General features: G+C 42.8%; 1 protein-coding gene across 7 annotated transcripts in view; it reads left to right on the top strand.

The window, feature by feature from the left end:
* HHAT (hedgehog acyltransferase) overlaps positions 1-27,628 on the top strand; it is a 353,787-nt gene that overhangs the window by 203,024 nt on the left and 123,135 nt on the right. The window lies entirely within an intron of this gene.

The raw sequence follows: 27,628 nt of genomic DNA, 5'->3' as shown, positions 1-27,628 counted from the left end.
GGTAGGGAGGTGGTTGGGGGAGCAGTCAGTTCTCCATCTCTTAGTAATCCCAGGATGGGGTGCAAACCCCTTTTGTTTGCATCTGTCTTTAGAAAATGGGTCCTTTCTGCTCCCAGTTTGGGAGTCCCTAGTCCCCTTGTGGGGACTGAGCCCTGTTGATCTTTGAGCACCTTAGTGAGAACTGTTTCATCTGCACGTCGACCCCAGAAGCCAGCGGGGTTGAAGAAGGGTGTGGGCACAGTGAAAGTGGGAGGTGAGGGAATGGCAGCCACAACTCCTTTAAGAAGTTAAGCTGTGATAGGGAGGAAAGAAAGACATGGCAGCTGGTGGAGAAGGTGGCTTGAGTGGGGATTTTTTTTTTTTTTTTCTTTTTAATTGGAGGAGCTCTTGTATTTAGCCACCAGAAGGTCTTAAGTGCCCTTTAGACTTAGAGAAAGTGTTTTCAGTTGGGTGGAGAGAAGCAGCACACGATTGCCAGGGGAATGAAGAAGCAAAGCAGTGAATGGTGACTTAGTGGCTCCAGTGGGCAATGGCGCTTTCCTGGAAGTATACCGCTGGAGAGCACCTTAGAGGTTGGAAGAATGTGGGGTCGTACTTGTGGGACCCTTCTCGTTCTGTGATGGCCAGGAGAAGAAAATATATTTCCCTTTGTAAAAGAGGAGATGTTGGAGAAATTGGCATAGTTTTTTTTTTTTTTTTTTTTTTTTTTTTAATTAACTGCATTTTTTGGCTCCAGTAAACTCTTAACGTGTACTCTGGGTTGTCACACTGTATTGAATGCTTAGCATTTGGAAAGAAAGAAGCTGCAGCATGCCTGAAATTAATCAGCTGCATCTTTTACGTTGATGGAAGCAATGTCAACTTCTCTGGAATGACATCAGTTTCCACAAAGGCAAGAGCCCTATCTGTGATCTCAGCCTGGGCAACTGCAGGGAGGGACATGTTTCCTTTTAAGTTGTTGGAGTGCTTCACTGAGCTATGGGGCAGGAAGGAGCTGTCACGTTTAATGAAATGTGAGCATTTTTGGTATTGGCATTTTATGATGACTGTGGGAAAACTCAGTGTGCTCAATCCTTCTGCATCTTATAGAAACCAAAGGGAAGACTTTCAGGAAACTGTAATCACAACTCGCTTAAGAAATAGCCTCAGAAGAAGAGTATTGGCTGGAATTCTTAATGTGATGCTACAAAAGAAAAAGGAAAAGAGTGACCAATCTAGGAAAAGAGATTACAGAAGAAACCAGCTCTTTGATTTTAGATAACAGGATGGCTTGTTTAAATTTAGCTGAGTTAAGTTTTGGCAAGAAAGTAGAATTGACTAGTGATGTTCGATTTGATTCTTGCTGACCGAGGCATATTTCATTTTACCCAGAATTGTAGCCAGCCCTACCCCTTTTATGAAAGGTATACTATAATTGCTTTGTACCTACCGCCCCTGCCCCCTTCTAAGTTCCTCAGGTCGGGGAATCGGTTTAAGTAATACAGGATGCTCTCGTGACTTTTAAAAGAAAACCTGGAGACCTTCCTCTTACATATTGTCTGAAAGATAAAATTTGTCAGTGTTTTTTTTTTTAAACAATTGCTCCTACGCTTATGCATGTAAAAAACAGGAAAATATTCACCTGTGTTTTCATCTTCTTTTCTATATTGTTTATATTTAGCTATTTAATCCATTTCAAATACATATTTCAAATAAGAATCTAACTTAAAAAAAAAATAGCAGGAATTCCTTGGTGGTCCAGTGGTTAAGTCTCGGTGCTTTCACTGCCGTGGGCCTGGGTTCAGTCCGTGGTTGGGGAACTAAGGTCCCACAAGCCTCATGGCACAGCCAAAAAAAAGCAAAATAAATTTTCTTTACCATCACTTTCCCTTTTTATTCTAAAGTCCATGTGTGAGTGCATCAGAGCCATTACTTTTGTCCTTAGGAGACTGTTTTGATATCCTGTCAGGACAAGCAAAAGTGCAGTGTGGATGCCATGGGTACTTCTTAGGCAAATAGAAAAAGGCAGTGAGCCTCAGGCATGGCCCTAAAGCTATTTGAGAAGCTCTCTGGAGTTAATACACTCATCAGAAGATAAATTCCTTTGCATAAGCAAACAGATTCTGCTTAGAGAATGTTCAGTATAGTGCAGATTCAATCCTGTACAAACGCTAACGTGTCCATGAAACAGCACAGCTGTGCCCTTTTGAAGCGTGATTTTGTTCTGGTGAGAGAGAAGGTAGAATGGGCCAGCTGCTCACTCGGTAGTGTCTTTTGTTCTTCTGGAGGTTGATCCTGGGATCCCACCATGGTCTGGAGGGTCTTTGAATTGTCAGAGGACAGCACAGTTCAGTGATGTGTGAATTAATGGTTCACTGACTTCTGAAATAAGCAAAACGGTTTTTGGCTTTCCCTTAGTGACAACCTATACCTACCTGACCCATTCAGAAAACCAGCCCCACAGCAGAACAGAAGCTTCATGAATCACAGGGTAGTTTTTCTCCACCTTTATTCTGAGCACCCTGAAGTTCACCACCACATTTGCTGTAGTTAACGGTGCTGATAAAGAAGTCATTTGAAATATGTCTTGGATTGCGTGATGTCCAAAATGTTCAAAAGAGTCCGCCTTGCATCTTTAAGAAGCCTAGTAATCAAAAGCGAGATTCATTTCGGGCTAAAGGCGTCCTCCTGAGAAGGAGAAGGAAGAGCGCTGGGGATAAGCCTCTCTCTTTCCTGTGTCTCCTCAGGACAGCTGAGACCTGTTTAGGCTCTGAGCTGCTCTGGAAGCGGAGACATTAAGGAAGAATGTGGGCATTTGGTCCTGGGAGTAAGAACCAGGAAGATAATTAGCATCTGTATTCAGTCTAGTAGCTTAGAAACAACTTAAATATGTACTTGAAACCATTATGTATATTTTTATAGACAAATATAAAAAGAGGGAAGATAAAACCAATATGTATCTATTTTTCAGCACACACAGAGGTGATAACCCAGAGGCCAAATGCCTGATTTGTTACATAGGATTTTGAAGTTGTTATTGTGTAATTATAACACGGAAGTCAACTTTTGTTTGTCTGAGTAGGTAATTTTTTAATAGTGGTATAAAAAGTATATGAGCCAATTAAAAAGCTGCCCCCGCCTGAGGGAGCCTGAACTCTGCATTTCTGCCCCTGATTAGGCACTGCTGATCCCCTCTTAGTGGCAATGGGAGGAGAGATGTGGCATTTGGGTCGGAGCCACCAAGTCCCCTTGGTCCCTGGCTACTGCAGATTCCTCTCCTTTGCAGGAACTGCAGCCTCCCAGCCTTCTTTTTAAAGCTTCCTTTCATTCCACTTGTGGAATATGAAACCAGCAGCTAATGAGCTGTGTGGGGTTCCAGTAAGTAACAAAGTGTTTTCAATAAAAAGCGAGGAACATGTGTGTGAAGAAAGCCAGATCCCAAAGCGACCCCACGGAGGCAGATCATAGGATGCAGGCAGGATGCTGAAGAGAAGGTGACTGAAACCACCGTCGCTCCCGGGCCCCGTCAGCTTCCAGATCCCCTTGAGTCTGTCTCCTCACCATCTCTCACATCACCCTTTCCTTTGTTTCTGGAGAAAAGATACGCACCTTTGTCAGCAATTTGGGCTTCTTACCTCATAGGGCTGTAGTGAGGTTTAATACTATATGCAAAACACTTAGCTCCATGCCTGGAAACAGTGGGGATGTAGTAGGGGTTAGTTTTGTCCTTCCCCCTTCCCCACTTCACCTCTGGAATCAGGGTAACAGGGTTTGAGTCCTGGCCCCTCTCCTACCTGTGTGACTTTAGGCAGCTCACTATCCCTTTCTGAGCCCTTGATGACTTACCTGATGCTGTCTCTCCCTACTCAGAAACAGTCAGTGATTCTCTTTCCTCTGTCAAAACCAGACTAATCCCCCCCACCCCCCCATGTCCTGGGTCCACCACAGTAGGTCTCAGGCTCCCTTTCCATCTCATCTCACCGTTATTCTCCTTTGGGTCACCGCCAAATGGGTCTAAATGCTGCTTTCTGTCTTTCCCCCATTCCCTGGCTTCCTTTCTTGGCTCATGTGTTCCCTGTGCATGAAGTGCCCACTCTGCCCCCATATCCAAGTCCTGCTTCTCTCAGGTCCATCTCAGATGCGGCCTTCTCCATGCTCAGCAGAAGTGTCTCCATATTGGGCCCATTGTCTTGTTTTTAACAGGCTATATGTCAATTATATCTCCATTTTTAAATAATGTAATATTTATTCCATTAAAAAAAAAAAGAGTAGAGCAGTGGACTGAGAAAGTTCCTTTCCTTGGTGACAGAGCTGAAACCAGTATCTCTAGTCTGACTAACCCAAGGACATAGAGCGCTGGGAAGTGGCCGCCTGAGCATTTGGCACCATTAATTTAAAAAAAATGTTTAATGAATACGTTTTATTTCTCAAAAATGTAACACGACTTAGTAACCATCTCCTTTTTTCTTTTAATCCACTTATTTATGCAACCAATTAAGTCGTCTAAGCACTATTCCAGGAGCTGGGATAAAAACAATGATGAGATAGAAAATACCCCTGCCCTCCCTTGGCTTGCCTTGTGTGGGTGAAGACGGAGAAAACAAGTAAGCAAGCCCTGTAATGCCCATGATGTGATGGAGGAGCAAGGTGGGAGAGCTAGCTCCCTTCGATAGCATGGGCAGGAAGGGCCTCTTGGAGGCGGTAGGTGACCCTGGGTAAGAGATGGGTGAGCCGGAGGAGGCATCCGGGGGAGATCTGGGGCTGCGCTGTTTCAGGCAGAGGGAAGGGCAAGCACCAAGGCTCTGAGATGGGAAGGAGCCCCTTGAGGAATGGAAAGAGGGAAGCCCGTGGGGCTGTAGGGTGCGGAGCCAGGAGCCAAGAGTCCAAAATGATTCTGGAGGACAAGGCGACGGCCAGACTGTGAAGAAGAGCAGGGTCTCTTTTAGATGTGGTAGGAGCCATTGGAGGGTTTTCAGTAGGGGTGTAACAGGGTCTGTGTCAGGCTTAGCTAGGAACTTAGTGAAACTGTGATCTTTGAACCTCAGCCATTACCATGCTGCTCTGCCGTGAGCTGGAGCTTGGTGACCCAGGCCTGTCCTTGCTGCTCAGGGAAGTTTCTTGGACAACCAGCTGCTGTGAAAGCTACTCTGTGTTGAGTAACAGTAGCCCTAACTATCCTTTAATTTCCTGCTGTTTATGTTTGCTTGGTGTGTTGTAAAAGGTGTGATTATACATGTGGACATGAACCTGGAGGCAGTTAAACGATGCTGGAACCTGGCAATAGGCATTTGGAGAGCGTGGCTTGGCTCTGGGAAGTCCACCTGGGGTGGTGTTTGTAGCTTTCTCATGGAGACAAGTAACCATCTTGTCTCATGAGCTCTCGCCTCTTCACTGTGGGGTCTCTGAAGTTCCAGTTCTGAGCCCTCCGTGCTCCTGTCTCTGTGCCGCTCCCCTCGGATGTCGGCCACCCTCAGGACAAGAGGCCTCCTCGATCTAAGTACAGCACTGGTCCCCCACCTGGGGGCTGCCTGGAGGAGAGCTCCATCTGGTCCCCCACCTGGGGGCTGCCTGGAGGAGAGTTCCATCTGGTTCGCTCATGAGAGCTGTTGCATAATGAGTTGGTATATTCTCCCCTCATGTTCTCGGTTGGTACATTCTCAGTTTTTGTCACAGACTGAACCCCTTCCTGGCTTCCCCCGTCACAATCACTATCCAAGACAGCATTTCTCTTCCCCCAGACTCCAACACCTGGAGTGATTTGTAGTCTTCTCCTTTCCTTTGTAGAATCTTAGGATGGAAGAGCCTTGATGATTAAGCCTCACATTACAATACTTTTCAGTTCTTAGAAGATTTCTCAGATCCACTCTTGCTTCCTTCCTACTGCTACCACTTCTGAGGAAAAACTTTCCAGAATTGTTCATCTTCATGGCTGTGCTATATCGAGTTTGTTAATTAGAAAATCCAGATTAAAAAAGAAAAGAAAAGAAACCCTTCATGCTCTAAGAGTCGAAATGCATAATTCACTTCCCACCATACATAGCTTCTATCAATATAGATGTTCTGGTGAATAAATGTATCCTTTAAAAAATTGAAAAGAGCCCCTGGTGAATTAATTGAGAAAATTTGCAACATAGAGACATAATTTTAAGTGCACAAAGCTCTGGGTCAGGGAGGGATGCTGCTGAGTGGGATGGGCTGTAAAATCCATGGTCCAAACCAGTACAGATGGGGTATTTATTCAGCAGGGCATTTGTTACGTGGTGGTGGTGGTGTCGCCTTTTTTTTTTTTTTTTTAATTTATTTATTTTATTTTTGGCTGCTTTAGGTCTTCATTGCTGCCCGCGGGCTTTCTCTAGCTGTGGCGAGCGGAGCCGGGCCTTCTCTTGCTACGGAGCACGGGCACACGGGCTCTAGGCACGCGGGCTTCAGTAGTTGTGGCACGCGGGCTCAGTAGTTGTGGCTCACGGACTCTAGAGCCCAGGCTCAGTAGTTGTGGCGCACGGGCTTAGTTGCTCTGCGGCATGTGGGATCTTCCCGGACCAGGGCTCGAACCCGTGTCCCCTGCACTGGCAGGTGGATTCTTAACCGCTGCACCACCAGGGAAGCCTGGTGCCTTTTTAAAAAATTCTTTTCCTAATTCCTGGGGATTGTTCTGACCTGTGGGGCTTCTGCACCAGGTAGAAGCCAGAAACTTGCTTTCCTTTGTCGTAAGAGTCTCCTCCCCTCTATTTAGCTTCTACTGAGAATGACATGTGGAGGGAGGGGCCCGTAGAATGCATTCTGGTGATCCTGGCCGCAGTGCCGTCCAGCGTGGAGAGGCAGATATCTGGGTGGTGCTGCTCTCCTGAGCCCAGTGGCCGGCACAGTAGGGTCCCCATCAGAGCAGTGGTGGTGTGATTTGACAACAGTACCTGACTGCGTCGCCTCCAAGCCTGGCTTTGAGACCCTCTCTCAGAGATGGTGCAAACTGCTGATTCTTCCTTAATCAATTCCTTTCATATTAAAACTAACCAGAGTGGGTTCTGTTATTTGCAAGTAAAATATCTGATGTAGCTACTTACCCAGTGATGTTTGGGATGTCTCGCTCAGCAGGGGGAGTACATGATCTTTACTTGGCTTTGCCCATGAGCACCATCGATTCCACACGCCAGATTTAAATAAAATTGCAGTTATTTTTGCGTCGGTAACAGAAGCAGACTGTGAAATGGAAAGGGCATTGGATCAGGTACAGAAGGCCATGGCTCTAGCCTGCCTTGCCGCTCTCTCGCTGCGATGATTTTGTGCAAGTCACTTCTCCTGTTGGGGCCTTAGTTTTCTTATTTGTAAAATGAGAAAATTATACCCGATAAACCCTAAGGTCCCTTCCAATCTCGGCAGCCTCTGACGAGCAGCTTTGGTGTTTTTATTATTAGAGAGCCACTTCTGTTGTCCAGACCTGTGCTCTTTAATACAGCAGCTACTAGCCACCTGTGGCTATTTAAGTTTAAATGGTTTAAAGTCCGACAAAATTACAAATTTTGTTGTTCCTTAGTTGCACTAGCCACATTTTAAGTGCTCAGTAGCCACGTGTAGCTGCTGGCTGTCATCTTGGACAAGGCAGATAGAGAACATTTCCATCATCACAAACGTTCTCTTGGCTAACCAGTACTGGTCTACGTGATAATGCCACGTGTCTACTTCCTTTGTAGAGATGCTGGGTGTGCAATTGTATTTCTGCCTGCTTAGGTGAAAGATCAACATCCATCTTATTAGCCGTTCAGCTTGCCCCAAAAGGAACTCCTTATCTACTCTTCCCCCCTCCCAACCTCCCCTTTGTCCCATCCCTACTCTCCCCCCATCTTAGGGATGGCTCCCCACCCATATTAACCAATGCAGAAACCTTGGGGTCGGTCTGGAAATGCCCTTCGTCGCCACCCTTCACATCCCCCATTTTGGTCCCTGAGTTCTGTCAGTTCCTCCTGTTAAGTATTAACCGAACGTGCCGTTTTCCTCATTTGTACTGTGGGCCCCGTAACCGAGGCCTCTCATCTTCCGCTTCCCTTCTGCTGTGAACCTCACCTTGACTTTCTTCCTCATTCCGCCTGTCCCCTCCGTCCAGCCATTGAATCGAAACACAGTTTACAGGCAAACCAACAACAGGCAGTGTTAATCAGCCATTTTCCTCCCTCCACAGCCATGCATTCGACTGCCTTTTTCAGACTTAACTCTTAGCCCCATGAGCAGCCGCAGTAACTTCTTTCTGTTCCCTGAACAAGACTCGCTCCTTCATTTTCTTCTTTCTTTTTGTGCGTGTTTGCTTCCCTCTTCCCCTATAGGCCTTCTCAGCACTGGGTCCAGAGGTCACCTCTCTTGCAGAGCCCTTGCTGGCTCCCCTGGAGGAGTTAGGTGCTCCCCCTGGGGCGCCCTGCCATCTTGAAGGTCACGGTTGGTGGCCTGGGGTTCAGGCTCTGGTGTTGGGCTGCCTGGGTTTGAATGCCGGTTGCATCACTGTTGATTCTATGACCAACTTGACAGCTCTGTGCTTGACTTTCCTCATCTATACAATGAGTATTAGTAATAATACCTAATTCATGGGCGTTTTTTGAGGATTAGGTGACATTGATATATTTAAAGTGCTTAAAATAGCACTCAGCATGGAGTAAGCACTTAATAATTGTTCATTGTTGTCACCATCATTATACTTCACTTGACTCCTTGTTCATCTGCTGGGGGTGATAGCAGACTGAATGGCAACACCAATTTTTTTTTTTTTTTAAGAGAAATCTAAGATGGTGCTTTCTCTTCGGTTTGATGATTGACATGTAAGCTCCGTGAGCTTGCCTTCTCCTCCATTTTCCTTTGAGCACCTGGCAACAGGTGGTGTGTCCACAGGATGGACGTGAACAGGTGGAGTTGGCTGTAGCCCAAACCCAAGCCGGCTCTGGCACTTACTAGCAACGTGACTTGACTAGCAACTTTTTTCATATCACGGTTGCCGTTTCCCCATTTGTGAAATGCTGCTTTTAGGAGGAAAGTCAGGCACTTCAAAAACATGAGTTAAATCAAGCAAATCAATACCACATGGGTGAGATCAATCATTCTAAATGCAGGGATCCACTCATTTATCATCAGATCATTTTAGTATCTACTGTGGGCTAGAACACAGTAGTAAGCAAATAGAGACATGGCTCCTACTCTCATGGAGCTTAGGGTTTGGGAGCAGAGAGCTGTCTGTGGGAGATCATACACGTATGTGGACAAGTATAGTAGCCAGTAAGGCCAAGAAGGAGACACATGGTCCTACAAGTGCGTAGGGCACTTGACCCAGGAGTGGAACAGGAGCTTCCCGGGGGGAAGGCTCCCCAGGAGGCAATGCTGAGGTGGAGGGAAAAGTATCCTCAAAGAGCAGGGTGCATTCCAGGAGGAAGGACAGAAGGGTCCTAGTGGTTGAAGCACAGAGTGACGGGAGCACACGGAGGCTGGGAGGTTGTCCTGGATCAGGCCATGAAAGGTCTTGAGTGCTGTTTGTTGTTGTTGTTTTTACTTTTGAACTGTATGCCCTCCTCCTCGCTCTCCTCTGCATTGATTCAAGTCCTTGGATGGTGAGAATGACTACCTTAGCCTCTGTGTGCATCCGTGCCTCTCACCTCACCCTCCTCAAATCCACCCTCTGCTGCCACAGACGCCTCAAAAAGTAGGTCGGGTCCTGTCATCTGTTGAAATCCACCTGAAGCTTTCTCCTCATCAGGCCATACAAGCCCTGTGAAGGTCTGACCCTGCCTCAGCTCCCGCCACTTTCCCTCCTGCTGCCCTGGCATCAGCCATAGTCACGCCGAACAGTGTCGCCCTAACCGGCGATGCTCTCTTTGGCTTTCATGTCCTCTCCCGAATGTTCTTCCCCTTCCCTCTTGCTTCCAGGCTGTTTCCTACTCAACCCTTCAGTCACAGGCCATCCATCACCTCTTCAGAGTTGCCTCCTTGCTCTCCAACATGTACCCACAGCCTCTTGTGATTTCTTTTTCCTCACAGCTCTTACCCCACCACGTCATCGTGGCGCACTTCCTGTTTCCCCAGAGTGGCAGTGAGCTCCATGAGGACCATTTGTGATGTCATTTTTGTCTATCAACATCTCCTGAGACAGGACCGTTAACTGGGGGGGAAGTGTTGATATGTGTTTGTTAAAATAAGCTCCATTGAATGCTGTTTGAAAGATCAAAGTCAGGCAGGGAAACAACCTAACTGTCCATCAACAGAGGAATGGATAAAGAAGATGTGGTACATTTATACAATGGAATATTACTCAGCCATAAAAAAGAATGAAATAATGCCATTTGTAGCAACATGGATGCAACTAGAGATTATCATACTAAGTGAAGTAAGTCAGAAAGAGAAAGACAAATACCATATGATATCACTTACATGTGGAATCTGAAATATGGCACAAATGAACCTATCTATGAAACAGAAACAGACACACATAGAGTACAGACTTGTGGTTGCCAAGGGGGAGGGGGAGGGGGAGTGAGGGACGGATGGACTGGGAGTTTGGGATTAGCAGAGGCAAACTATTATATATAGGATGGAGAAACATCAAGGTCCTACTGTATAGCACAGGGAGCTATATTCAATATCCTGTGATAAACCATAATGGAAAAGAATATAAAAAAGAATGTACATGTGTGTATAACTGAGTCACTTTGCTGTACAGCAGAACTTAACACACCATTAACACAACTATACTTCAATAAAAATTTTTTAAAAAGTAATCAAAGTCAGGCTCAGATTCTAAGCAGTAACTTGGAAATGGGTGACTAAGGAGTTTGCCGGGAAAGTGTAGCTGTAGTTAGAAATTACTTACGCACATGTATCCTAACATATCTGAAGTCCTCACTTAGACAGTGGAATTGATGTACTGAAGGGAGAAATCCTTCAGTAGAAAAGGCATAGTGTAGCCTAATAACTAATGTACTAGAGTGGGAGGATCTTTATCACTAATATATCAATAATACTAATAATACCAACATTTAAAATGATGAAAACTTTTGTATTAATTAGAGAAGATTCATTTGCATTCAGAAAACCTCTACCCAAATGAGAAGAATGTGTGACGGGACAATCAGCGAGCTGGGAGCTGGGCATACCCTGCAGTCTGTAGGAATGAGGAGTTGCTGATGTACCAGGGAGGAGGTATGATGCTGTGAGTCAGTGTAGCGATTTTCTTCTCCATCATTTGTTTTTGGGGATTGTCAAAATCCTGGTGTGCTCGTGGGAATATGTTACTCCTTTGAACATGACCTGTTAATAAGTGCAGCCTTGGAACCTTGGGGATGTTTCCAAGTGTTAGTCAACATACAAGATCAAGGTCTGTTGCAATGAGGATGATACGTGCTGTTGAGTTGGTGGACATCAGACAGAACATCGAAGCAAGCACACCTGTGAGGAAAGGGGTCGACTTGCTATGGGGGAGGGGCTTGGTAGGGCACCAGCCTAGTACCAGGAGATCAATGTTTGCCAAGAGTTGGGTAAAATTTGCTTCCTAAGTAGAGTGGACATTTGCTCCATACTCTGGCTACTCAATAAGTACCTTTTGAACATCCTTCTGGCTTTGGGAAACGTCTGGCCTTCTGAACTCTACCTCCTCAAAGTACAAGTCAAAAAAGTCACTTTCTGCATCTCCCTGGCAGCTAGTGCCAGAATATATTACAGGCTCTGCCAGTCAGATGCATCAAAGGGGTAACTTTGATTCAGAAGGCAGTCAGGAGAGGCATCCCACCGAAGTGTTTCTGGAGAGGGTGGTAGTAGCATCTGCAGTAGGGCCTGCAGGGGCTGTCTGGTGAATCAGTCATCTCCCAGCCTGATTCACTGGTCTGCCCAGATGTTCTGTGACCTAATGTCCTTAAGAAATTTCTATTCTGCTTCAGTTATCTAGAGTGCATTCTGTTGTTTACAACTAAAAACTCTGAATGGTATGGGAGACTATATAAATGGACATGGCCAAGGAAGCTCTGTTCTCACAGCGACTCAGTGCTGACCAGAGACCATGGGAATCTTGAGGAAACTGGATACAGTTTCATCCTTTTGGTTGTGCTGCCAATTCAAGGTGTTTCTGCTGTAATGCAAGGCATACAAACTTGAAACATCTCAGGTTATATAAAATGGCACACAAAAAGATAACAGGACTTACGGAAAAATAGAGTTGGATAGATCACCCCAAATCTGTGAAACTCCATCCAGAACACGAAGAAAAACAATAACAATCCTAATAAGGATATCAGCTCAACTGGAAAGTCACACTGAATTACTAGGAAATAAATATTCTAGGCAGTATCAGCCTTTACCTTAAAATGTGACGGTACCTTGATGGAAGGGGGATAGAGACTGCTGAGTTCTGAAGGCAAGGTTAGAGGGAGGTGGGGAAAAGTACTTGTAGGCTTTACACAGATTTGAGTGATGACTGAGGTGGATGGCTCTGGATCCTTGTTTTGTGATGTTCTTTTACACTGCATCTTTGAGAACTATGCATTATGTCTGTCTGTGACAGAGCAGAGTCTGTGGCTCTACTAGGCTAATAGGAAAAAGGGGTGGGATGAATGGGTACCTGGTACAGTAATGTAATCAGCTCTGTTTGTGAGCTTTGTGTTCAGATGCTTTTACTTGGGGCTGAGTATTAACAAGCTAAGAAAAAAATACATATAAACCGACACAATTTGTGTTTTGTATGGACGTTGTTCTCCTATTTACCAATGACATATGTACTTTGGTATTTAGGGAAACATGTGCTATAGTAGACGAGAGTGTATTTGAAAGTGTTCCGTAAACCTGAAAATATGGAAGACCCTTGGCCTGTAGATAAAGGGACTGTGGGATAAAGGATCCCCAGCATTATTTAAGAGGAGGAACCCCAGGAGAAGAGTAGACTGTCTTATTGCTGAAGGCAAGAGATATGGCCTGGCATAGAAGTTAGAGACACAGGCTGTGGACAGACCACCTGGATATGAATCCCTCCTCTCCCATGTGCTAGGTCTGAGCCCTGGTTTGATCATTTGTAAAATGGAGATAATAAGGATACTGCCTTAAATGTGTTAATGCATGTGAAATACTCGGGGCAGTTCCCTAAATGATGGCTACTGTTGTTGACTTCTCATCCTTCTGTCTACGATCTGATCTGCTTCAAGGGTAAGGAGAGAAAGCTCGCGTGAAGTACTTCTCACAGGGTCTAACACGTAATAGGCATTCGGTCCACATTTGTTGAATTTGGATCCAGTGAGAACTATCCACATAGACTGCAACCAGCACAGTTTCCTTTCCTCCTCCTAAGTCAGTGTGGACACTGCTTACTGGCAAGGACGGGATGATCTGTATTGAAAGGACAGATTCAGGAGCACGTTCTGGACTGGCGGGCTGTGTGTGCATCCCGGGTGCTTGAGAGTAGTAACATAAAATCCCAAGGGAAGGTCAGACCTTCAGAACAGAGCCTGAGTAGAAAGAATTTGCCTCCAGCCTGATTTCAGTTGCAACCAGGCCATTTCAATTAAAAACACTTTAGATGCTGGAAGCCACAGCGTCTGTTTCTAATTGAAAGGTTATTTGCAGACAATATGTTTTTCATAGAGTGACATTTGTATGTGTTTATTAATACCGAGTCCTTTGCAGTAAAATCCATTTTGGAAATGGAAATAGATAATTATTTTTGAACCTTTTAATCATTTTTTAAGCCAAATAGTGAACTGGAAAGCATTTAGCCGAGGAAGTGCATCTGATTACACAAGCAAATTATTCAGTTGGGATGGGATGCAAATATATACTGTCTCCTTCTGTTCTATCAGGGTAGGCAGAGGGGAGAGGTTCCTCATTTTATCTCTAGGTTCTGTGACATTTTTTACTCACATCTGATGCTTTAGAGGCCCGCGATTCTAGTCCTGGCTTTTCCATTCATTTCATGGTCTTGGGAAAGTCACTTTACGTTTCTGGACATCAGTTACTCATCTGTAAAATACCTTATGATTTAAAAGGTCTCTTCTAGCTCTGACCATATGTAATTGTAGGATTCTGTGCCTTGGTGAAAGTGGACAAATTCCTGTGAGCACTTGAGCCATTCAAGAACTCTGGTCTCCTTGAGGCCCCAGACTGGAGTTAAAGATACTAGATTTTCTGTTTTATTCAGCACCATGCACAGAGCTCCTACTGTATGCAGAGTACATTAAGGCCAGTGAGGGGACAGAAGAGTAAGCAACTGCTTACATTTCCTGTGGTCTAGTTGCAGAAGGGAAGCAAATTTATGACATAGTCAGGAAGATTAAGACGGTTAGAAATGCCAGTGCTTAAGCTTTCCCAGTTGTTGTGGAATATGGAAGGAAGAGCGTCCTAGTGGGAAGTCTGGGGAATTGGACAAATTCCTAAGGACAACATTTATAACTGAATGATGGGACTTGGTTTTCTACTCTCTTTGCTGAGCCAAATCTATTTATTTTCTTTCTTTTTTTTTTTTTCTATTTTTTAAAATTTTGGAGTATAGTTGATTTACAATGTTGTGTTAATTTCTACTGTACAGGAAAGTGACTCAGTTACACACATATATACATTCTTCTTTTATATTCTTTTCCATTATGGTTTATCACAGGATATTGAATATAGTTCCCTGTGCTATACATTAGGAACTTGTTGTTTATCCTAGACTATTTATTTTCTTTCTATCATTTTTTAAATATAGTTGGGTGGGTCTTCCTCCCTTCAGCTTTTTCTTGAGTGTTTGAAAAACCCATGGCATCTAGTACAGCACTTTGTTTAATATAAATGTCTTGAATGGTGGAACGGCCCCCCCGCCCATCCTCACCCTGGGGAGGACTGGGTTAGATGATCTATGCAGAAGAACTTGGTACCCTTGTAAAATATCGTTAAGGTTAATTACCAGCCCGTTGTTCTAACCCACTGGGTTGTAATCTTGTGGGGACAGGGGACTGGGTAACATGGCAGTCGGTTGCCTCTTGTTGTTTTCTGAGGTGGAAAAAATGTGCCCTGCTTTCAAGGATCTAAGGGAAACAGATATATAAAAATAATTGGTGTTTCGTAGCTGATGATTCTCTGGACATTGGCTGGAATCCCTGTGGTTGGGGGAGGGAGAAGAGCAGGAGAGGGAAGCCAGTCAGCTTCGTGTACAGAAAGCTCTATCCACACATCAGACGTCAGACCTGGACTGGCCTTTTATAACAGAAGCTACTTTGAGGGGTGCTCTTGCTGATGTGTGTGAGTGTCTGTATCTCCTTATGCTGCATCTGCATGGGAAATACAGCAAAGGTTTTGGTTGATTTTTTTTTTTTGGAGGTGGGGAGAATCCCTGTGTCTAGCATATCCACGGGTGTATTTCCAAGAGCCAAAAAACAAAGACACAAAATAAACGATGTTCCAGGTCAAACCGAAGTGACAACCACAGAAAACATGTAAATATGCTAAGAGCGTTGCAACCAGTAGCATTACCCACCGCGGTTCTGAATTACAGAGCCCGGAAGAGCATCTTGGCAGTGGGCGTTGAGGTCTCGAGGCTAATTCCAGCAATTACTCAGCCAGCAACCAGCTCCTTGACTCAGAGAGAGCTGCTGCAGAGAGGCCTGGAGTACTGGCGTGTTACGTCCAGCCGTGCCTCACCCTGGCCATCGGAGTGCTGGTGGGTAACTGGTCTGGTTGTCTTAAAGTGGCAGAGTTTTTTTTAAATGTTTTCTTCCCTTTAACTGGGGAAAATACTTTTAGAGCTTTCGTCAGGTAATCACTGAAGCCACTGCTGTTCAGTATACAGATACCTATCTGAAGGCGCTGAGACAGCTGTATAAATGTAGCCCATTCCCACACACAGACCCACGCCATCCGCCACCCATGCAGCCCAGAGGCTCCAACTCCTGTTGGTTCACGGCTGCTGCTGGTATTCTGAGGATGAGTTTCGGAACGTCTTTCCGGTGCTCCTTCAACACCGTTTGTCTAATTAGACAAAATGTGTCCAGTTCGCCCCAGTTTCCCACTGGGGAACCCAGCTGTCTGCTGTTTTTGTGTGTGTCTACCCCAGTCATGCTGGGTTCGGCACCACTTTACTGCTGGTGGCCTGGGGGCTTTTAGTGATTGTGTGTCTCTCCTGCACTGCATCATCTGATGGGAAGACCGAAGAGGGCAAAAGCTGTCCTTTCCCATTTCAGCTAGAGAAAGATTTGTGTATTCTAATGAACAGAAAATTAATGTAGCTGGGGCATTCAGATAAGGGATGTGGGGCTAATACAGGTGATTGGGAGAGTAGCAAAGGCCTCTGTCAAATAGTTCCTGCAAGAGCTACTGTCTAAATTGGACCCTTGCTAAAATATAAAGCAGGATTTCTCAACCTTGATACTAGTGACATTTTGGATCAGAAACATCTTTGTTGTAGAAGGATGCCCTGTCTACCATAGATGTTTAGCAACATCTCTGGCCTCTAGTCACTAAATACCAGTAGTAGCCTCATTTGTGACAACCAAAAATGTCTCCAGACAGTGCAAAATGTCCCTGAGGGTGGGGTGGGGAGGGAAAAATTGCTCTTGGTTGAGAAACTTCTATAAAATAAAATACCATGTCTGGTTTTGAACTGTACCTAAAGAGGATGTGGAAAAGGTGGCTATAAGGGCTTCAAGTTTAAAATGATGTCTGCCTGTGGCTTCTGATACAGCCTCACTCATTTACCCATGATGATGTCTAGAAAACACTGGAAGAGATGAAAATAAATACTGGAAAGTAAGGCTGGAATTCAGCTTGTTGTCAGAATCAATGAGAAATTTCCTTTAACATGGCACAGGGAGCTGGTCTGAAGAAGGAACTCAGTGGCTCCTGCATGCTGTGCTGTGCAGTGCCCTCGCCCCTCTCCTGGTATCTGTTCCACCAGTTTAGAAACATGTGGTCTGTCCCCACCAGAAAAGTGAACTGCCCTCCGCCAGTCCATAGCTGTTGTATTTTGTCCCAATACAGTTGTTGTGTTCCTCCTCCCTTCATAAGCACCTCTATTTCTGCATCAATATGGAGACTCTGATGGTAATAAATTAGGTAGGCAGGAAGTGGGCGATGTGGGATTGGACTGGCAGTGGTGCATTTCTGCTGGAGGTGAGAGTGGAGACGGAGGGGCCCTGCCAATACATCGGAAATCGTCATTTTAGTGTGTCATATTGGTTGGTTGATTGGATGAGCAAGGAAATGGATTGAGGAAAGATGAGCCATATCAGAGAATGCCCATTAGAAATTGGAAACGGACTGGGTGCTGACACCTCGTTATGTTCTTCATGTGCATTGCCTGAGAGAAGGATCTTGGACTCTTGTTTGTTTAAGAAGACAGAGAACATTCTGAGGGTCGTCTTTTAGTCTTGTTTATGGTTTCCTTTGCTGTGTAAAAGGTTTTAAGTTTCATTAGGTCCCATTTGTTTATTTTTCATTTTATTTCCATTACTCTAGGAGGTGGGTCAAAAGAGATTTTGCTGTGATTTATGTCAAAGAGTGTTCTGCCTATGTTTTCCTCTAGGAGTTTTATAGTGTCTGGCCTTATATTTAGGTCTTTAATCCATTTTGAGTTTATTTTTGTGTATGGTGTTAGGAAGTGTTCTAATTTCATTCTTTTACGTGTAGCTGTCCAGTTTTCCTAGCTCCACTTATTGAAGAGGCTGTCTTTTCTCTGTTGTATATTCTTGCCTCCTTTGTCAAAGACAAGATGGCCATATGTGCGTGGGTTTATCTCTGGGCTTTCTGTCCTGTTCCATTGATCTGTTTTTGTGCCAGTACCATACGGTCTTGATTACTGTAGCTTTGTAGCATAGTCTGAAGCCTGGGAGCCTGATTCCTCCAGCTGTTTTTCTTTCTCAAGATTGCTTTGGGGCTTCCTTGGTGGTGCAGTGGTTGAGAATCTGCCTGCCAATGCAGGGGACACGGGTTCGAGCCCTGGTCTGGGAAGATCCCACATGCCATGGAGCAACTAGGCCCGTGAGCCACAATTACTGAGCCTGCGCATCTGGAGCCTGTGCTCCGCAACAAGAGAGGCCGCGATAGTGAGAGGCCCACGCACTGCGATGAAGAGTGGCCCCCACTTGCTGCAACTAGAGAAAGCCCTCGCAGAGAAACGAAGACCCAACACAGCCATAAAATAAAAATAAATAAGTAAATAAAGAAGCAAATATGGTTAAGAAAAATATATTTTTAAAAAATTGCTTTGGCTCATCAGGGTCTTCTGTGTTTCCATACAAATTGTAAATTTTTTTGTTCTAGTTCTGTGAAAAATGTCATTGGTAATTTGCCCTCAGAATGGGAGAAAATATTTGCAAATGAAGCAATTTACAAAGGATTAATCTCCCAAATATACAAGCAGCTCATGCAGCTCAATATCAAAAGAGCAAACAACCCAATCCAAAAATGGGCAGAAGACCTGAATAGACATTTCACCAAAGAAGGCATACAGATGGCCAAAAAACACATGAAAAGATGCTCAGCATCACTAATCATAAGAGGAATGCGAATCAAAACCATGAGGTATCACCTCACGCAGGTCAGAATGGCCATCATCAAAAAATCTGCAAACAATAAATGCTGCAGAGGGTGTGGAGAAAAGGGAAGCCTCTTGCACTGTTGCTGGGAATGTAAATTGATACAGCCACTATGGAGAACAGTATGGAGGTTCCTTAAAAAACTAAAAATAGAACTACCATATGACCCAGCAATCCCACTATTGGGCATATACCCTGAGAAAACCATAATTCAAAAAGAGTCATGTACCCCAATGTTCATTGCAGCACTATTTACAATAGCCAGGACATGGAAGCAACCTAAGTGTCCATTGACAGATGAATGGATAGAGAAGATGTGGCACATATATACAATGGAATATTACTCAGCCATAAAAAGGAACGAAATTGAGTTATTTGTAATGAGATGGATGGACCTAGAGTCTGCCATGCAGAGTGAAGCAAGTCAGAAAGAGAACAACAAATACCGTATATTGACGTACATATATGGAATCTAAAAAAAACCGGTACTGATGAACCTAGTGGCAGGACAGGAATAGAGATGCAGTTGTAGAGAACGGACTTGAGGACACAGCGAGGGAAGGGGAAGCTGGGACTAAGTGAGAGAGTGGCATTGACATATATGCACTACCAAATGTAAAATGGATGGCTAGTGGGAAGCAGCTGCATAGCACAGGGGCATCAGCTTGATGCTTTGTGATGATCTAGAGGGGTGGGATAGGGAGGATGGGAAGGAGGCTCAAGAGGGAGGGGATATGGGGATATATGTATACTTACAGCCGATTCACTTTGTTGTACAACAGAAACTAACACAACATTTTAAAGCAGTTATACTCCAATAAAGATATTTAAAAAGAACAAAGTGAAAGGCAAAGGATTGTTCCCTTTATCTTTTTCAGGTGAAGAAAAATTTTGAGAAACTACAGTCATTTGAAGTCCTACTCCATTATTAAATTTTTTTTTTTTTTATATATGTGCCACATCTTCTTTATCCATTCATCTGTCAGTGGACACTTAGGTTGCTTCCATGTCCTGGCTATTGTAAATAGTGCTGCAGTGAACATTGGGGTACATGACTCTTTTTGAATGATGGTTTTCTCAGGGTATATACCCAATAGTGGGATTGCTGGGTCGTATGGTAGTTCTATTTTTAGTTTTTTAAGGAACCTCCATACTGTTCTCCATAGTGGCTGTATCAATTTACATTCCCACCAACAGTGCAAGAGGGTTCCCTTTTCTCCACACCCCCTCCAGCATTTATTGTTTGTAGACTTTTTGATGTTGGCCATTCTGACTGGTGTGAGGTGATACCTCACTGTAGTTTTGATTTGCATTTCTCTAATGATTAGTGATGTTGAGCATCCTTTCATGTGTTTGTTGGCAATCTGTATATCTTCTTTGGAGAAATTTCTATTTAGGTCTTCTGCCCATTTTTGGATTGGGTTGTTTGTTCTTTTGATATTGAGCTGCATGAGCTGCTTGTATATTTTGGAGATTAATCCTATGTCAGTTGCTTCGTTTGCAAATATTTTCTCCCATTCTGAGGCTTGTCTTTTCTTCTTGTTTATGGTTTCCTTTGCTGTGCAAAAGCTTTTAAGTTTCATTAGGTCCCATTTGTTTAGTTTTGACCTTATTTCCATTTCTCTAGGAGGTCGGTCAAAAAGGATCTTGCTGTGATTTATGTCATAGAGTGTTCTGCCTATGTTTTCCTCTGAGAGTTTTACAGTGTCTGACCTTACAGGTCTTTAATCCATATTGAGTTTATTTTTGTGTATGATGTTAAGGAGTGTTCTAATTTCATTCTTTTACATGTAACTGTCCAGTTTTCCCAGCACCACTTACTGAAGAGGCAGTCTTTCCTCCATTGTATACTCTTGCCTCCTTTATCAAAGATAAGGTGACCGTATGTGCATTGGTTTATCTCTGGGCTTTCTATCTTGTTCCATTGATCTATATTTCTGGTTTTTGCCAGTGCCATACTGTCTTGACTACTGTAGCTTTGTAGTATACTCTGTAGTCAGGGAGTCTGATTCCTCCAGCTCCATTTTTTTCCCTCAAGACTGCTTTCGCTATTTGGGGTCTTTTGTGTCTCCATACAAATTTTAAGATGATTTGTTCTAGTTCTGTAAAAAATGCCATTGGTAATTTGATAGGGATTGCACTGAATCTGTAGATTGCTTTGGGTAGTATAGTCATTTTCACAATGTTGATTCTTCCAATGCAAGAACGTGGTATATCTCTCCATCTGTTTGTATCATCTTTAATTTCTTTCATCAGTGTCTTATAGTTTTCTGCATACAGGTCTTTTGTCTCCCTAGGTAGGTTTATTCCTAGGTGTTTTATTCTTTTTGTTGCAGTGGTAAATGGGGGAGTTTCCTTAATTTCTCTTTCAGATTTTTTATCATTAGTGTATAGGAATGCAAGAGATTTCTGTGCATTAATTTTGTATCCTGCTACTTTACCAAATTCATTGATTAGCTCTAGTAGTTTTCTGGTAGCATCTTTAGGATTCTCTACGTATAGTCTCATGTCATCTGCAAACAGAGACAGCTTTACTTCTTCTTTTCTGATTTGGATTCCTTTTATTTCTTTTTCTTCTCTGATTGCTGTGGCTAACACTTCCAAAACTATGTTGAATAATTGTGGTGAGAGTGGGCAGCCTTGTCTTGTTCCTGATCTTAGTGGAAATGGTTTCAGCTTTTCACCATTGAGGATGATGTTGGCTGTGGGTTTGTCATATATGGCCTTTATTATGTTGAGGTAAGTTCCCTCTGTGCCTACTTTCTGGAGGATTTTTATCATAAATGGGTGTTGAATTTTGTCGAAAGCTTTTTCTGCATGTATTGAGATGATCGTATGGTTTTTCTCCTTCAGTTTGTTAACATGGTGTGTCACATTGATTGATTTGCATATATTGAAGAATCCTTGCATTCCTGGGATAAACCCCACTTGATCATGTTGTATGATCCTTTTAATGTGCTGTTGGATTCTGTTTGCTAGTATTTTGTTGAGGAGTTTTGCATCTATGTTCATCAGTGATATTGGCCTGTAGTTTTCTTTTTTTTATGGCATCCTTGTCTGGTTTTGGTATCAGGGTGATGGTGGCCTCATAGAATGAGTTTGGGAGTGTTCCTCTCCCTGCTATATTTTGGAAGAGTTTGAGAAGGATAGGTGTTAGCTCTTCTCTAAATGTTTGATAGAATTCGCCCGTGAAACCATCTGGTCCTGGACTTTTGTTTGTTGGAAGATTTTTAATCACAGTTTCAATTTCAGGGCTTGTGATTGGTCTGTTTATATTTTCTATTTTTTCCTGGTTCAGTCTCGGAAGGTTGTGCTTTTCTAAGAATTTGTCCATTTCTTCCAGGTTGTCCATTTTATTGGCATACAGTTGCTTGTGATAATCTCTCATGATCTGTTAATTTTATAGAAAGTAATTTTGTGGGTCCTTTTTTGAGTAATTAAATGCTGTAAGAAGTTTTAGTGGTTTTCTTTTCTTCATAGTTAGAAATAGTAATTAGAGTATCTTTTATGTTACATGGCATTTTTCCTTTCAACAGTTGTATGTACTTTGTATTCTTTGCTCTTCTCCATATAGACTTTAATCAGAATGGATTCATTTTGTGCTATAATTTGCTATTATCCTACTTCATGAAAATGAGTTATTTCCATCTCTGAAATATAATGCTGAATGTAATATATAAAAAAGTAAAAGGCAATATAGTTTTTGTTGATAGATATCAAGTTGTTGATAGATGTGCAGTCTGAATATAATTTACTTCATCTAGGGATTTATATATATATATAAAAATAATATTTAGCCATTGAAAAACAATTCCATTATAAAATAAAGGCCACATCACCCTACATCTCAGCACAAGAGCAGACCTGTAAGGTGAATTATTGTAAGAAACAGGAGAAATATTTTAAAAATTCTTTACTCAGGATGAAACAAGAAGATGGTGGTATATAAGAAATAGGAGTGGTAAGCCATACATAGAGGAGAAGAAGGGGAGAAAATGGAGTTAGGGGAAATAAGAAAGGATTATAGGAACAATAAGGATGCAAACACATAATTAAAATTCACTTGAAGGATGTAAAGATCAGAATTGACACTTTTAGAATATTGACTCATATGTGGAAGGCCGTCTTGAGATGTTCTTCCACAATGTAGAAAAAACAGATGAATATCATGAGAGAAAGTAGTAAATATAAAATAGAATTATTGAGGTTCCTGACGATGAAACCGGAACAATGAGAGCAGAAATCATTTTAAAAAGAGAAAAGAAAACTTTTCTGGGCTTAAAAGGACTAACTGTATTACAGACAAAATACACAGAAAGGGAGCCATATGGAGGCACAGTCTGCCATAATTTTAAAATTCCTGAACCAAGGAAGAAAGTGTATAAAGATCCAAGCAGAAAACAGGGTTGCTTATAAGGAGGAAAAAGATGTCAGACGTCTGCTTGGTAACACTTCATGCCAGACACAGTGAAATGATGTAACTGAGTACTGAGAGGAGAAGACGGTAATTCGAGAAGTTTATATCCAGTAGAATTGTTTTAATGTGTGAAGTCAACAGAAGGACTGCTCTAAAGATGCTTTGAGGTGCCTGCTGTGGTCAAGCCCTCTTCTCGTAGAATCACCTTCAACCCTAAGGACCCTGAGGAGTAGGTGGGCCCTTGGGCCATGTGACTTGCCATCTCCAGCTAACCTGGTTTGACTAGGAGTGGGCATCTCTCAGAAGTAACCTGTGAGTGAGAGAGTGGCATGGACATATATACACTACCAAATGTAAAATAGATAGCCAGTGGGAAGCAACCGCATAGCACAGGAAGATCAGCTCTGTGCTTTGTGACCACCTAGAGGGGTGGGATAGGGAAGGTGGGAGGGAGGGAGACGCAAGAGGGAAGAGATATGGGAACATATGTATATGTATAGCTGATTCACTTTGTTATAAAGCAGAAACTAACACACCATTGTAAAGCAATTATACTCCAATAAAGATGTTAAAAAAAAAAAAAAAGAGTTGGCTAATGGAGATGAGCGAGCCAATTAGATTCTTCTTCAGGGATTTTGGAGCAGAGAAAATGTTGTGGTTGGTTTGAAGACTGGAGCTGGGAAGTCACAGGGATGAGAGTATTGCTAGCACCGTGGCAAGTCAAACCATGTGCAAACTAACCTTCAGGGAGAAGCAGAAACTAGGAGGACGCAGAGAAGCTGATCGGGGGAGAGACAGGAGAAGAGACCAGGGTCAGAGGGAAGCAGAGAGGCCGTGAAAGGAGACAGAGTTGCTACCTCAGTTCCTTTTTTGTTCCCATGAAGCCCTTTCATCTTTCGAGTTTTATCCTGTGTCCTTACAGTAAATCCTCGTGGACATGAGCAAGTGTCTCTTCCTTCCAGTCAAGGAAAGTTCTTACTACAAGGACATTTTCAGATAATCAAGGACTTATGAAGTATACCACCTTGCAACCTGGAATTGAAAAAGTTGCTTGAAGTAGAATAAAAATTATAAATCAAATAATAATGAAGTATGAAAAGTTTGGATTGCTCTGTGGGCCTCTCATCAGGCATAATACTCAATTTATCACTAAATTCTTGAGGACACTCGTCGCCTAGTGAGCCACCCTGATGTCTTAGCCACTCTCATGACAGAAGATGGCAGAGGGTTTGGTGCTTCTTTTCACAGTGGCACCAGGATGAAACTTAAAAGTAAAGAATGTTGTTAGGGATCATTATTCCTAATTTAGGCAATAATCCTGTAATCTGACATAAAGGATCTTTCAGAGCAGCTTCTCTCTGAGGTAGCATTTATCTTCAGGATTTTCAGCAAATATTTATTAAGAATTAACAGTGTGTAGGCTACTTTGTTAGCTAAAGGTTATCTGTTGATTAGAATGCTTGGTTATAAGAGAAATAATGATCTTATATGTTTATCATAGGGCATTATCTTTGTAAAAAATTAATTTAAAAAATTGAAGTATAGTTGATTTACAATGTTGTGTTAGTTTCCGGTGTACAGCAAAGTGATTCAGTTGTACATATATATATATATATATATATATATATTCTCTTTCATATTCTTTTCCATTATGGTTTTATCATCAGGATTTTAATTGCATTTAAATATAACTACAACAATGTAGCAAACATCTACAACGTAGCCTGGGAAGAAAACTGGGAAAAAAATACCAAAATATTGACATGATTTTTTTTGATGGTGGGACAAGAAGTGATTTTTTTTTTCTTTTCTCTCTCTCTCTCTCTCTCTCTCATACACCACATATCCACACACATGTTTGTGTGTGTATGTTTGCTTCAGTGAGTAAATATTGATTTTTAAATGAAAAGGTAAACTTTATATTAAAACATTTGAAAAAATACTGAGCAACATTTCCAAATAAAACCGTAGTAATGACTTACTAAGAGCCTGCTATTTGTGGGTGCCATGTTCAGGCTGTTTATAAGCATTGTCTCCCCAAATGTTGTGAATCCAACAAAGAGAGGGTGGGTTATTGCCATTTTCTAGAGTAGGAAACTCATGCTCTTTGAGGTTAAAGACTTGACAAGGTCTCACAGGCAGTAATTGGCAGGTCTGGGAATTTGAATCCAGATCCCTTCCACTCCCGAGTCCTCTCTCTACCCCACTGCACTGCATCTTCTGAATAAGCCAGGGATTGAGATGGGACTTGTAAACTTGTGTCACTGCACTGGGATTAATCACTATGAGGAGGAATAGATGTTGGGGAGAATCCAGGTTTTTGAAGGAAGGTTATTTAGAGAAACCACCAGGTATATGATATGAAACAAGTCATCCACTCTTCTCCCTTTCAAGCTTCAGTTTCTTTGTGAAACTAAGGACTTGGGTCACCCAGTCCCTTGGCATCTTGCCACTCTTATGTTCTTGGGCTTATCTAAACAAGCACGCCAAACAGAATTGGGCTCGTTTCTTTGTTGTTGCTTGCTTTTTGTTTTTGCTTTAGCAGGGATTTGAGATGGGAACGAAAAACATGGGCAAGGTGGTAAAGTACAGTAGAGTTCAGCTAGAGAGTTTTATGGTTAAAGTCCCAGAAAGCAGTAATTATTATGCAGTACATAATATGGGCTGAACAATGATTTGGAAACATGTAATTACTTTTTCATCTGAGTTGTACGTTTTTTATGGAAAATTCTAATTTTTTCATTCTAACCAGAAATCATAACACATGTTCCAGTACTTTCCTTAAATGACACTAGTTACAGACATACTCACACTATAATGGCTCAATTGACCTAACCATAAGTTATTATCTTAATTTCTTTCTGTTTTTGTACCTGAATACATCATGTTCCACGTGTGTATTAAAGAGAGCAATGGCTTAGGAGCCAGGAGATTGCCCCTACCTATCTATATAAAACTGGCCAAGTTACTCTACCTATCGGGCTTCAATTTTCTCATCTATAAAATGAGTTGAACTATGCCCATTCCAACACTTGCTGTAGCCTACAAACTACTTTTTCCTCACTTTTTAAAGAGTTCTTGACTCTGCTTGACTGATAAAATACACAGAAAATATGACAGTAAGAGCCAGCATTTACTGAGTACTCATTAAGTTTCAGGTACTTTCTGAGTGTTTTGTATGTGTTATTTCAGTTAAATCTCAGGACATCCTTTTGACGTTAGAGAGTACTATTATTACTCCACTTAAAGTTAGAAAGCTCAGAGAATGTCAGTAACTGTAAAAGGTTGAACAGCTGAACATTTACTCAAGTAGTTCAACTCCAGGACCTGAGTTCTTGGGCACTTTGGTAATATCAAGGCCACACGGGGGTGGTGGAAGGGCCCCTGAATAGCAGTGCATACGTGGCTGGGGGTGAAGAGCTGCAGGGGTAGGTCTGTGCCTCTGAAGATGGCTTAGGGTAATCCCTTAAAATTGGTATTTATGCAGTACCTGTGAACCCACCCTCTGAGAAAATGTACATTACCCATAAAGGTTGACTGTCCTCAAAAAGAATATCCACTTCCACGGGGAATTTTAGAGAGCTTCGAAGGAATCATCTGCATCCTAGTCTGAATGAGTCAGCCCGGGGTCCACTCAGCATTCCAGGCCAGCCATGCGACTCCTTGGCGATCATCTTCTGAGTTGGCTAGGGGAGTCTGTCAGGGTTTTTTTCAGTGGTTGCCTGTAGTGCCCAAGTGTCTAAACAGGGCAACTGACCAGTTGGTGGATTCGTCTCTCTCCTCCCCTTGCTTTCTCTTCCCGCTCCTCCTGGATGTCTTCCTGGCTGTTTTCTTTGCCTCCAGCCCTACTTTTTGGGTGGCAAAGGAAGGTGAAATTCAAACTGTTGCAAGATGGACAAGACGAGAAACTGTCACTGTTGACAGAAATGATGCCTTTGCATCCTTATAGACCTTGACTATTCCGCTTTCCCATCTGCCAACCTCTCCAACCTGGAGGTGGGAAATAAACAGATGGGGGAGACTGGCTTCCAACTGCCTAGATGTCTCTTGCTGTCACTGAACTGTTACCCCTGGATTACCACTGTCATGGTTATCCCACTGGGGTCATTGTGTTTGAAAAACACATCTTGATTCCTCTCCAATCCAGCAAAAGCATTAGCTTCTTTTCGTGTTTCTGCCGTTTCAGTGTTAGGTTTAGGAAATCAATACAATTCTGAAACTGTTTTTACTGCTTCAGTGTTGTGTGTAAAAGAATCAGTATTATCAGTCATATATGTGTTGTATAGATATTGCATATATGTGCGTGATTATGTATTTTCGATTGTTTTGTTCTACATTTGCAAAAGGTTTCGGGGCTGTCCTCAGAGCTGGTTGCCAATAGAGGTGGGTTAACGTGACACTGTTGCTCACAGGCAAGCATCATGGAGAAAATTACATTTACTTCACTGTAATGACCAGAGTTAAGCAAAGGTTTTAATTTTTCTTGTTCCAAAGCCTCTATAGAACCTCAGTCCGACTGAGAGGGGGAAGGCACATTTAGTGAGTCCATGATCAGGAAACGACAAAGGAACTTTTTAAAAACAGCAGATGGGTTTTGAAGGAAAAGAAATTCAGCACATTTCATAAAGGTAGGCTAACTAGAAGGATAGGGGGAGAAGGTGACAGGAAGGGTTAACCTCATGAGTGGGATGGTTCTCCATGCTTTATCTGAAAAACTGAA

This window comes from Eschrichtius robustus, chromosome 3 (assembly GCF_028021215.1).
Source record: "Eschrichtius robustus isolate mEscRob2 chromosome 3, mEscRob2.pri, whole genome shotgun sequence".
Lineage (NCBI taxonomy): Eukaryota > Metazoa > Chordata > Mammalia > Artiodactyla > Eschrichtiidae > Eschrichtius > Eschrichtius robustus.
This window is presented reverse-complemented; position numbering and strand designations above follow the sequence as displayed.